We start from the raw sequence: 14,741 nt of genomic DNA on the forward strand, positions 1-14,741 counted from the left end.
TTAAATCGTTTATTAATTTTATTCTAAATATAAATATTTAATATATTTAGAAATAATAATAAGTTTTATATAATTTTTATAATACCTCTTATATATATATTATATAATTTATTAAGAGTTTAAATAGGTAATAATATTAATAAACCCCTTTAAGTCGTTACCCTCCTTTATAACTTATAATAGATTTAGGATGCGGCCGGCGATAGGACGCCGATAACTTAGCAACCGGTGCACAGATCTTATTATAAAAGAACTTTTTAAAAAGCAGAGCCCTTACGAAGGACTCTATAAGCTTTAGTCTTATAATATACCTATACCTATATTATAGCCTCGCTAGTTAAGTACTTATAGCCTAATCTCTTATAATTCTAAAGCTTTTATTTTTACGGAATAACTAGTATAAGTAATAATAGATTATAGAAACGAACGGAACGTCGACGAAACGACGCCTAGTTATTAATAAAGAGCCGTTAGTACTAACGAGCTATAGCTATTTAGAGTCGATTACTTAACCCTATTCTGTCCGGGAGAACGAGCCTACTATAGGGCGAGTCCTATTTAAATACTAGCGTTTATAAAAGAGCTAAATAAAGAAGATAATCGGGGTAGATTACCCTTACGGGCTAGTTACCCCGTTAATACCCCGAAGACCCTATCCGTTATAAACGGGGCGTTTATTAGTAACCGATCACTAGATATACGAGGTTAAGGCGTATATAAAGGCGCGGGTAGTACTAGGATAGCTAGTTTAATAGACCCTATAGGCCTAATAATAACCTACTTCTATAAAACGATAGAAATAATAGTTAAAGATCGAAACTAAGAATAGCGTCGATACGAGGAGCTCGTTTAATAGCTTACCGAGCGGCCGGCGACGCGTTTAGGTTAACGAGAATATAAAAAGCCTCCTTTCTATAACTATAAACCGATCGGAGAAGAGTCTACGAGTACCTAGGTAGTAGACTAGATTATTATTATAGAGGTAGGTAATAAGCTTTGCGCAAAAAGCACTATAAAATAGTATATTAAATAGGCCCTGTTTAAAATATCCCTATTATTATAAATATAATAGCGTAATTATAAAAAGAGCCTCTAGGATCCCCTCTCCTAGGGCGACTTCTTAGCGTTTATTTATTAATAATACGTAGACCCCGAGACTTAGGAACGGGAATACTATAGAGAACTAAGGACGAAGAGGCTAAAAAAGGGCTAGACCCCTACTTAGTTCCTCGCTAAGTAATTAGCGATTTATTATAACCTAGGCACAGAAGACATAGAGAATTCAAAAGCAAAGGCATACTAGTTCTTTTTTAGACTACTATCTTAGCTATAGGACGATCTAATTCGTTATAAAGTCTTAATTAAGAGAGCACGCAATATAGCTTACGAGGCTAATAAACTATAGTTATTAAATTAATAGAAGGGCGGCGACTAGTTATAAAAAGATAGTAAAAAGAGGCTATATTTATTATTAGAGTAACCGTATCGAATGTCCCCTTTTTATAAAAAAAAGAGCAAGGAGAGCTCTAAGGGGCTAGGCTCTAAGGACTTATTAAGAGTAATATCGTAAAAGCCGTATAATAAGAGTACTCGCACCGAGCTATTATAAAAGCGTCGTAATAGTAATATTAAGTACTTTACGTATAATAAGATAGGCTATATATTTAGTAAGTACTAAAAAAATAAGTCGGGAGGTAGGGGCGATAATAAGCCGACGTACCCTTAATTAAAGCTAACGTTAGTAACCGTCTAACGGGTTACTACCGAGCTAAGAGTTATAGAGGTTAACTCGTTAAAAAACGAGTAAGTATAGGCGATATACCTAATACGCTTATGCTAAGTATTAAGAGGGTACTAATAAAAATAATTACGAAGGGCAGGGCGATAGTTTTGCGAAGTATTACTAAAAGGCTAGTAGAAGTTAACATAGACACATGCTCTAAGATAGATATTATTAGTACTAGGCTCGTAACTTACTTAGGGTTAACCCCGGCTACTACTATAGCTCCCTTATTAAGGGACTTCTAGGGTAAAGCCGTAGGCTAGGGGAAAGCCTACTAGTTAACGCTCTTTCTTATTAACTACTATAAGTAGCTAAAGAAGATTCGGTAACTATTCGCCGTAATTAATAAGGATAAAGGAATAGTAAACCTCTTATTATTATAACTATCGATAGGCTAGGAGGGTATTTGTATTAATATAGCGACGAATATATAGTCGTACGAGCTTATTTTAGTTACCGAACTAGAAGCGATAGCTCGTAATATTATTAAAAATCGCGAGAGGGTATATATATTATATATTGCTATTATAAAAAGCATCGCGGGGGTAATAGAGACTAAACTATAAGGGGGTCTACTACTAGAACTTTAATTAGAGGTAAAGACGTTTAACGAGTAGTTAGTAAAGGGACCGTAGTTATATAATAGGGCAGAACACTCTATCGACCTAGTTCCGGGTACTAAACTACCGTATAGTCCTATCTATTCGTTAAGTAAGAAATAACTTAATAAGCTTTGCGCGTATATTACTAAGAACCTAGCGAACGGTCGTATTATACTTTTAGTTAGTAAGGCTAGGGTACCGATCCTCTTCGTACTAAAAAAAAACGGCACGCTGCGCCTTTATATAAACTACTGCGGGCTAAATAGGGTAACTATAAAAAATCGATACTTACTACCGCTTATTAGCGAGCTCCTAAATAGGCTTCGCGGAGCGAAATAGATCTTAAAAATAAATATTAAGGATACTTACTACTATATCCGAATTAAAAAAGAAGACCGATAGAAAATAGCGTTCTAGAGCTAATACGGTTACTTCGAATATACTATTATACCTTTCGGGCTAACGAACGCACCCGCAACGTTCTAAGTATATATTTACCGAGCGCTCGCCGACCTACTAAATACTTACTATATAGCATATATAGACGATCTAATAATCTACTTAATAATAAAGGAATAGCATACGGAGGATATTAAAAAGGTCCTCCGACGTCTGCGTTTACACGGGCTTTTTACTAAACTATTAAAGTACTCGTTCTATTAAAAAAGGGTCGAGTTCCTAAGTTATATTATTATACTAAAAGGAATCGAGATTAACTCGTTACGAATATAAACGATCGCTAACTAGAAGGCGCTAGAGTCTATTAGGGATATCTAAGTATTCCTAGGGTTCTATAACTTCTATCGGAAGTTTATTACTAAATACTTAGGTATCGTTATACCGATAATAGCATTACTAAAAATAGAAAAGGGGTAGATAAAGGACTTCTAGTAGACTAAAGAAGTAGACGAGGCGTTTAATTAGCTAAAGGTCGCTTTTACCTCGGCGACCGTACTTACGTACTAAAACCTATAACGTATTATACGAGTAAAAACCGACGCTTTAATTAAAGCTATCGTAGCAATTTTATCGTAATAGGCTAATAGAAAATAGTAACCCGTCGCTTATTAGTTATAAAAGCTTACGGATATAGAGTAGCGATGGGCTATGGGCTAATAAAAACTACTTACTATAGTAAAAGGGCTAGAGCACTAGGCTTACTACTTCTAGGGCCTTTTATAAAAGTTTATAGTCCTAATAGACTACTAGGTACTTAAGGGAGTAATTAGTATATTAGCGCGGGACCTTTAGGGAAAGCTCGCGAGATAAGTATATAAACTATTAGTATTTAATTTTAACTTAGAACACTAGCTAAGGAAAACGAACCCGGCGGACGGTCTATTTAAAAGGCTAGACTATATAGAGGGGGAAGTGCTTTATAAAGACGTCCTCCCTACGCTAGCCTAGAAGCTACGTCTTATTAATAAACTACTACCCGACGTCTAGTAAAGGATAATTAGCTTAAAAGGATAAAATAATATTATTAAAGTATACGTTTAAGTAGTTAAGGCCTCCTTTTATAATCCTAACTAGATATTAGCTAGCTCTAAGGATAGGGAATCCTCTCTCTTATATTAATAGCGTATTATAGAGCGCACTAATAAAATAGTAATAGTTACTACTATAACGACTCGAAGTAAAAAAGTAAGAGAGTTATTAGCGAACGCTTATTAACGGTCCGGTAAGGATAAAGAGGAGTTAAATAGAGCTAGGGTTATTATATTAAAATAGTATATCTTACGCCCTATTATAAAAGAGCTTATAAAGAGTAAAACGGTATTCGCTTCTTATCTCTTACTAAAGACTAAAAAGCTCGTTAGAGGACTATAGGCTAAAGACGAGTTTTATATATTATAATTAGTAAGAGTTCGCGCTATAGCTAGCGAGCTAAGAGCATATTTACTTAATAAATAGGGCATACTATTTTTTAAAAAAAGACTTATTATTCTTTAAGTAGAGTCTTTTTAAATAGAGATCCTTTGCTAATATTACGACGACTATAGGGTAGGTTATATAAGAGCTACGAAAACTCTCGAGCTAATTTAAAAGAAGTTCTACTAAGAAGATATTTAATGAGATATTTAGGAATACGTTAAGAACTATAAGTATTATTTAGGAGTTATAACCCTAAAATATAAGCCGTACGGGTAGCTATAGTTACTATTACTACCCTTATACCTATTCTAAAAAATATCTATAGACTTTATTACGGGGCTATTACTAAGCGCTCGTAATAACGGCGCAAAGTACGATAGTATCGTAGTTATTATCTATTATATAATAAAGTTCGCAAAGTTCTTACTTATTATTAAGATACTTAACGTAATATAAATAGTAAGTATCTTATACTAAGAGGTTAAATATAAGTTCGGCACGCCTAAAGGTATTATTATAAATAAAAATAAGCTCTTTATAAGCGCATTTTAAGAAGAGTTTACTAAGGAACGGGCGATACGTTACTAACTATCTACCGCGTACTACTTATAAACGGACGGCTAAACGGAGCGAACTTATTAAATATTAAAAAAGTATCTAAGGATCTATACTAAGGGCTCGCCGAATAAGTAGGTAGCGTAGCTAAAAGAGGCCGAGTTTATATATAATAATAATTAATACTCTACTATAAAGGTATCCCCGTATATAGTACTATACGGCTACTACCCTAGGTACGTTAAATATATACCTAATTATAAGGCTATAGTCTAGGGGGTTCGAAAAAGGGTCTAGAAAATTAGGGAGATTAGGGCCTAGGCTATGCGAGCGTAGGTATAAGCTTCTAAGAGCTAAGTAGCTTATTATAATAAAAAACATACCCTAAAGGAGTTTAATCGCGGAGAGGTCGTCGGCTTATTAATAAAGAATATACGATTTAAAAATAACAAACTAGTGCCGAGATATATTAAAGTAGCGATAGCTAAAAAGATAGGGAAATAGGCTTACTAAGTATATTTATTAAAGTAGTATCGGAGAATATATAATATTTTCCTAGTTTCCTAGCTTAAGCTATAAGGAAATTACTAAACGGTCAGTAACTAGATAGCGAATCTCCTAGAGTTAGAGGATGAGTAAGACGTTTAGGAAGTTAAAAAAATTATCGTAATATAAAGCGAGGAAGGAAACTTACGATATCTCGTTAAATAAGCTAGGTAGCTTACTAAGTATAATACGTAAGAGCTTATTAAGTATCTTAAAGGGGTAGCGGAAGTAGTTAATAGATTCGAACGCTATAAAAAAAGGGTATATATAAAATAAAATAATAAACGTTAAGTTCGTAGCGAAAGGTCGCCGAAGATAAGTTAATTAATAATACACTATAGAACCCTTTTTATCTAGCCTAGTATAATCCTTAAAAAAAAGATATAATATTATAACTTTTAGTAATACGTTACCGAGAGATCGCTAAGATCTAGTTACGTAGAGGGAGTAACCTACGTAATACTAATAGTAGTAGTAGCGGCTCTAGCGTATACCTCTAAAACTTAATAATTAGTAATAATAGTCCGCTTAGTAAGTAAGAAGTAGGGAGGCTTCGTACGTATACTCGGCTAACTACTTAAAATAAGGCCGTTAACCTTATTAATATTACGACGGGTAAAAGGGAGGTAGTTAAAGTCGCGCAAAGTATTATATATATTAATAATAATAGTTCGCAAAGCGTTCGCCGCCTAGTTACCGTTAAAGGCTATAATAAAAAGCACAATAGGAGCTATAATAAGAGGCACAACGGGAGCTATAATAAGAGGTATAATAGGAGCTATAATAGGAGGTAGAATAAGAGGCGAAGTAGGGGCCGTAACGCTATTATCGTTAATAATAAGTCGGGGACGGGGGACGTTATCCGAGGTAACGCTCTCGTAATCCTAGTTGAGCTAAGGGACCTTAGTAATATTAATATTCGTAAAGAACTTAGTAACGTCGAACTACTTATTACGACCCGCGGCTTTAACCTTAGTATAAGTAATAGCCTCGTCGAGCCGTTATAGAGCCTTTACTTAGAGCGGGAGGAGCGTAATACTAGCTTTATTAAGATCTAAAGTAATATAACTAAGGGCCAGGGCACCCTCGTCTATACTAAAAAGAGCGTTGCGGGTAGGGGTCGGCGAGTTATTAATATTAAAGTAGCGGCGCTTATTACGACGCTAAAAAAGAGAATTCTCTAAGTTATTACCGAGCTCCTTAGATTCGGTATCCTCGCGCTAGGACTTATTAAACTTAAACCCGAAGTCGTCCCGCTCGTCGTTATTATTAAGAATATAATTAGTAATAAGAGTACGCTTCTTAATAAGAGTCCGAGTCTCGGGATTATGGGAAATAGGGGTAGCGTTATATATAATAACGGTATAAATAGGTACCTTATTTACTAAGAACTTAGCGACGCGTTTATAAAAAGTAAAAAAAGTAAGAAACTCCTAAATATATATAATAGTAACGCCCTTAGGAGTCTCTTTATAATACTAAGCTAGAGCGTTAAAGTTATTTCGTAAAGCGGTCACACGGCTATTATTATAAAAGTAAGCCGGTTAGAGGTAACTAAGGCGGGAGATAATCTTAGTCTTATTATTAGTATTAAGGATACTAGCCTAAGAAAAGAAATCTAAGTTAGTAAAAAGAAAATTCGCCGAACGATTGCCGACGACTTATTATAATCGAAATTAATAAGTTTAGATACTCGCGGTTAATAGCGAGCTCTTAGAGAGTAGCCTATTTAAAGTAGACCTTTTTTATTTTATTACCCGTTAACGGGTTAGTAATATAAGCGGCTACTTTTTTTTACGTATTAATAGTATAGCTAAAAGTATAAAGAACGCGGCCGCGCTTATAGGAGTTAAGGCTACCCTATTCCTTAGTATTATAAAACTCTATAAGGGTATTCTAAATAAACTAAGTAGCGCTATATAGCTCCTCGGGAACCTAAGAGACATCGTTAGCTAATATTTTAGTAATAGATTAGCGAGGACTCGACGACTTATAGTAGAACACTTCTTTTTATTAATCTAATAAATAATATACTTAGTAACGTAAGCGCCGGTGATATAAATAAGCTCGTCGATATTATAATATAGACTAGCTAAGTAGCGTATATAAGGAGTACCGCCGCGGAGACCGCAGAAGCCCTTCTTAGGATTATACTCTATATTAAATATATCCTAAATACGCAAAATAGTAGATATTTCGGCGGATACTTAGTAATAGTATAGTAAGAGAGTCGTAATTAAGAAACGATACGGAATTAGAATATTATAAGAAGAAAAGTATAGTTATATAAAAAAGAATTTGTAAAACGGTCGCTAAATAAAAAGAGAGAAAAAAAAGTAAATACGCAACTAATAACGGATAAAAAATCTTTTATTATAATCGATAGCCTAGTAATAATAATAACCGCGAGGTTAAGTAAGCTCTTATATATTATAACGGTTAGAATACTTTACTACGAATATATATTATTAACTTAGTAACTAGTCGGCGCGCTATTACTGAATAATAATAATAAGGTATCCGTTAGATAAGGAGATAGGAGTAATACCTTGTTCCTAAGTAAAAAAGGATATTATTAACGCCTTACGGAATCTATTACGAATAACGACGTTAATAGCTTTATTATTAGCGTTAAAAGAAAATATTACGTAATAACTTTAGGGACTAAAGTTACGTAAGGGGGGAGTAATTTTAATAGATTTAGGATACGGCTAGTAATAGGACGCCGATAACTTAGCGACCGGTATACGGATCTTATTATAAAAGAACTTTTTAAGAAGCAGAGCCCTTACGAAGGACTCTATAAGCTTTAGTCTTATAATATACCTATACTTATATTATAGCCTCGCTAGTTAAGTGCTCATAGCCTAATCTCTTATAATAACCTCTTATTTATTTACTAAAGCCTAGCTACCGAGCTCTCTCTCTTTAGCTAAGAAGATATTAAAACTACTAATTAAAATACTAAGGACTTTATTAAGTTCGAGGCTCTCTTTAGCAGCTATAATAAGGGTAATAATAAAATAAATAATAATAATAAAAGTTTTAATAAGCTTTTACTTATCCCCCCCTCGGAGTTTAAGAATAAAAATAAAACTAATTTAAATAATAAGCCTTTTAAAAAGGGTATATTATATACTTATTATTTTAAAAGTTTATATTTAATATTATTTTAAAATTTAAAAAACGCAAGACTAGCTCTTTTTAAAAAGGTAGTAAGAAATAAAAAAGAACGCTAAGAGGTTAAAATACCCCCTATAATAAATATTATTCTTTTTACTATTCTAAGCTTTATTAATATATACTTAGTCCTTAAAAAGCTTAAGAGAGAGGCTTTTAAAAAATAAGAGATCTAATACTTATTCTATTTTAAAATAGCCCTCTAATATACTAATCTTAAGAATAGTAATTATTATTTTATAAGAGGTAATAGCTAGTATATATACTATTCTAATAGCTATTTAGTTAAAAGGTATATTAATATACTAGTTATTTTATAGCTAATAGCCTAGGCCCTTACTAAGGTTATTATAAATAGCGCTCCCTTTTTTATAAATATATTATCCTTTTTTATTATTAAAAAGCGTATTTCTAATTATAGTTTTAATAAGATATTACTAAGCTCCGTAATATTATTTACTAAATATATAATAATTAAAAAGTATATAAAAACTATATTAGCTTTTATATAAAGGACTTTTTTAACGCGCGCCCCTAGTCCTCTCTTATACTTATTATAATTATTTATAACTAACCTCTTATTATACTACCTACTTCCGTGCCCTAAGTCGTTAACTTAATAATTATTCCGGCTTTTACGCCCTTTATTACCCTTATTACTCTTAGTTTTATAAACTTTAAAATACGTAAAACGCGTTTCTTAATATATATACTAACCCTCCTCTTTAATAACGCTATATTCTTAATAATTATATACTTTATAAACTAGGAGTTTAAATAGTAAGTATAAGCCCGGGTCTTATTTTTATATATATATACCCTACGGAGTAAGGTTATTTTAAAAGTTTAGGCCTTTAGGTTATAAGAGGTTTTTATTTTATTTTAGGCCTCTGGGCTGCACTCTAAGTTCTATTTATTATCTACCTTTAAGTATTAAGTTTTTCTAAGCGTAGCCTAAATTAATCATTTTTAACTATTTTAATTATTTATAATAGCTTCTTACGTATTATAGAGGTTAAGAAGTATATAGAAATATTTAAACTTAGCTCGTAAAAGGTTTTTAATAAGTCTATTTATTAATATATCTTTTATTAATATATAAGTAACCTTAAAACTACCTTTAGTATACTCTTATTTTAGTTATATATTTTATATATTAATATAGTAAAATTAAATAGCTATTCTTTCTCTTTCTTTTATAATAAGTTAAATCGTTTATTAATTATCGTAGTTAACTAACTATACTTCTCCTAAGTTAAGGGTAATATTTCTAAAAAGGCGCTTTAAAACTATAATCTTTTTTATAGTTTTTTTAAAATAAAAAAGCTTAGCTTTAGTAATTAATATTATAACCGTTACTTAGTATACTAATTTCTATTAAATTAGGCTATTAAAAAAGAACATTATATATCCTTAAGATAATCGTTATATTACCTCGTTATTCACGAAACTAGCATCTCTCGCTAGAAATAATAATTACGTACTTAATATACTACTATAATAAAGCATAAAATATTTCGTTATATAGAAATATCGGATATAGTAATTAATTACTTTAATATAAGTTACGCTTAGGTTAATTAAGAACTATAATAATTATGAGTAAATAAAAACAATATTTAATCTAATTATAATAGCTATATAAAGCATACTCCTAACCTTCTTTTAATAGCTCTTTATTTCCTCCTTTATTACTTACCCCTTATTTAGTTTAAACTCTTTTTAAAAAAAAGGGGTAGCTAAATATAGTAAATTTATAAAGTCGAAGCGCTTAGTAACTTATTTAATATATACGTTATAAATAAAATAAACTTTACGAGTAGTACGGTCTTATAAAATCCGTACTCTAAAGAAGTAATTAATTAGTCTATTCTTTTTAAAATTAATATATTTTTTTATATTATTAACGATCCCCTAAGCGACTTTTTAGTCGTTTTAATAATATAAAATAATAAAGTCCTTAATATAAAATACTAATATTACTTTCTTATTTACGGTTTAGTAAATATAGATCTTTTCGTAACTATATATTATATTTATATTATAAAATATAAAAATAAAAGTTTAGAATTACAGAATTAATAAGTCTTAGAGGCTATATAGAGCGTATTAAAGCTTATTTATTTTATTAATAACCTTATATCCCTCTAAGAGTTTAATAATTACTAGTTTATTACTCTTAAGAAGCGTATTAAAAAATACGTTAATAGTATTATATTAGTTTATTTTAAAGTCGAATTAGGTAGTTATTACTATTATAAACCTAAAGGCCTTTATAACGAGCGTCGAAGCGTACGTATTTTATAAAGGGTTAAGTAGTTATATATCCCCCCTTATATATATACGTACTTTTACCTCGCTAACCTTATTATTAACGTCGTATTTATAAGTATATACTTATTTTAATAAAAATAGGATCCTTTATTTAAAATTACAGTCGACCTCTTTTTATATACTAATATCCCTTAGCTTTTTTATTTCTATATTTATAATATCCTTAAATAGCTTTTATAGTTATAATAAAAGATATTTAATATTACTAAACTTCTTTAGTAAGTTTTAAAAATTAACTTTAATAAGTTATAGTTTTTAAACTCCTCCGGAGCGCTCTAAGTAAGTCTTATAAACTACTCTTTTTACTACTTAATAAAATATTATATATCCTATACTACTTTCCTCTATAGCTTTTTACTAATTAAGTATAAAAATAAAAAAAAAGTAGTCCTAGAGACGGTTATAATAATTACTATTTCTTATATTTAAATATAAGAGCGTTATAAAAATATTATTATTAAAGTATTATAAAGGTTTATAAGCCTAGTTTAAATATTTAAAACCTAATAAAGCTTTACTTAGTACTTAATAAGGCGGTTTTTATAAGCTCTATCTTTATATAATAATAAAGGTTTATTATAAAAGTTCCTTATTAATATCGACTTTAGTATTAGGAATTACTTTTTTATAATTAGTACCTCGTTTACTACGTACTTTAGTATTTTATTAAGAATTATTAAGAATTAAAAGCTTAAGAACCTCTATAGTATATATAAGCGCTTATAAAAAGGACTATAAACTATATAGAGCCGTTTATAACCTAGTTACTATATCCCCTTCCTCTCCCCTACCCCTAAGCTTATATAAAGGGGTTATTTTAAGGGTTAGTAATAATAATAAAACTATATTAACCTCTTTAGCCTTATTTATTATACTTTAAAATATATTTATTAATTACTTAGCGTCCTAAATAATTAAAAATTTAATAATAATACTATCCTTAATTATAAAATTATTTTAAATACTAGTATTTTTAAAATTTAAATCTACTTTCCCGAGTACTTAAACTAACTTATTATTAATATTAAAAAGTTCTTATATCTCTTAGATTACTAAATTTACTTACTTACTTATAATAGCTTATTCTTTATATACGGGATTATAAAAGACTTTTTTATTAAACCTAATATTCTTTATAATAAATACCTACTTAAGCGCGAGTACTTAGACCCTATATAAGTTATACGTTTTTAATATATATTTAACTAAGTATCTTATATACCTATAGGGAAGTACTTTAAACTCCTTTTAATATATACCCCTCTTATAATCCCTATAAAAAGGGTATACTTAGTAACTATATATATAAAGGCTACTAAAATACGGGGTAACTAGTTTAGAATCCTATACTTAATAACCTATTTATTACTAACGTTAATACTACTTTTACTAATTAATTTTTATTATAATAAACAAATCTCTTTTATTAGCCTCCCGTAGGGTAATATTATAAATAAAAATTACTATTAATACTATTTTATTTTATAAATTCGTAAAAAGGTTTATAAAAAGGTATATTTTACGAGCTTTAGTAATTACGAGTTAACTTACTCTTTTAGTATTACCTATAAGTTCTTTTATATATAAAAATAAAAGTTCTATTCTAATTCTTAGCTCGCTATATTATATTTTATATATACGTTTAACGTTTATAATTAAGAGGACGGTCTTATTATTACTTTTAAAAAAATAAATTAGAGTCCCTTCTTAATAATAAATCGCTACCTCGAGGCTCTATAATACGAAAAGTACTTCCTCTTTTATTTTAGTTTTTAAAAAGAACCCCCTAAGCTACTTATTATATTTATTAAAAGCTATAAGTATATATTATTATTTATTAAGAGATAGTTCGAAATAAAAAAGATCTTAATATATATAGTATTATAGTTATAAAGCTCTTCTCGAGAGCAGTCCTCTTAAGACTACTATCTTAGCTTTAAATAATATATATACTTTATACTTAACTTATAATAAAGGTTTAATATATATACCTTAAGTTTTATATAATAATTAACGAAGAGTATTAAGTTCGAAATAACCTATTCTAAAGTACTAAAAGAGCGCGCTATTAAACCTCTTATAAGTACGTTAATATAAGTAACGGAATTTTTTAGAGTTAATTAGTAATATAATACTAACTAAGCTTTATAAAATATACTTAAAGTTTATGAAAAAAGGATAGGATTAGAGGAGCTTATATTTAAAAAAGATTAGATTATTTTTTTAAATAAGCTATTTTTTAATAATACTCTTATAAAGTATTCCCTATTATAAAATATAATCTAAACTATAGTACTAAAGTATACTTCTATTTAGTAAAGTCTTTAAGATTATATTAATATAAAATCCCTTAATATAAGCGACGTTCTAGAGCTTTAAATCGTAAGTTCTCTTTCCCTTAAGTCCGTTTAAAACGCCCTTTATAATACGAATACTACGTATAATAATAAGTAGTATAGTAATTCTTAATTTAATATAGTTTTTATTACCTAATAGTACGCAACTCTTGGGTTTAAATAGGCTCTTATTATTAACTAAATATATTACTTTATAGCTATTTATTATTATATTTTAAAAAAGGGGGTAAGCGCTATTTATAGGGGTATTAAAAATTACGTTTATTTTTAAATCCTAACTCTTTATAAATATAGCGACTATATAGCCCTCGTTTTAGTTTATTAATAAGCTCGCTATAAGTTAGTTAGAAGATCTTTTTAAAAACCTAAGTTTCTTAGGGATTCTATCGTTCTTTAGCTAACTAGCTTTCTTAAGCTTATTATAAAATAATTTCTACTTATTTAATTTAATAATAATAAGGACTTCCTTTATATAACTCCTTAGTATTCGTATTAATAACTTATTAGCGTTTTAGTTTATAAGTGCTTATTTTAATTTTTAATACGCTATAAGGCGTTACGAGTATATATAATTATAAGGGTATATAGCATTATTTTTATTATTTACGTCGTTAACTAAGTTAGAGCGTTTAGTAAAAATAGAATAAGCCCCTCTTTAACTTAAAAGTTATTTAGTATATATATCCTAAGTTACTAAGCTAAATATATACGTAATCTCTTTAAAGGTCCTTATATACGTTTTAAAAGTTATTAATTTACTAAAGGTTTTATATATATATTAGCCCTATATAAGGTTAAGTCTAAACTTAACTATAATTAAGAAGTTAAGTACGGCGATCTCTTTACTAATTTTTAAAATATTATACGTTTTAGCTTAGAAATAAGTAAATTACTACTTTTTATATTAGCGTTAAAAGTTAATTCTAGTCCTCGCTTTATTAAAAACTTATTAATATTCCTCTTAAACCGCATTCCTTATTATTAGTTCGGGGGGCGTAAATTCCTATTTTAGATATTTAATAATTCGCTATATACTAAACTTAGCGCCGTTCTTAATAGCTTTTTAAAATACGTATTTATATAATATAGCGTTAACTAATTTTATTAGTTACTAAGTAAGGACTTTAATATATATATTAATAATATTATATTTATAAACTATAAGTTACTTATATTTAGCGTTAAGCTCTTATTATTTTTAAATACTCTTAAGTATATAGATCCTTTTTATAAATATAGTATAAAAATAAATTTATTTATATAAAATAAGTAATATAACTAGTTTTATATAAAAAAACCCGGCTTAGTCCTATAAGTTACTTATACTTAAAAAAGTTAAAAAGTTCGTATTAAGAGTTATATTTAAAAGCTATTAGTAAAAGATTTTTTAAATTTTTTAGTTATTCTTAAATACTTTATAATAAGCTTAATAAGCTCGTAGTTCTTTTTTATTACGGGTTATAATTAATTATTTAAATTCTAAGGGCGAAATAAGCGCTATAGAGGGGT

This window comes from Colletotrichum lupini, chromosome 7 (assembly GCF_023278565.1).
Source record: "Colletotrichum lupini chromosome 7, complete sequence".
Lineage (NCBI taxonomy): Eukaryota > Fungi > Ascomycota > Sordariomycetes > Glomerellales > Glomerellaceae > Colletotrichum > Colletotrichum lupini.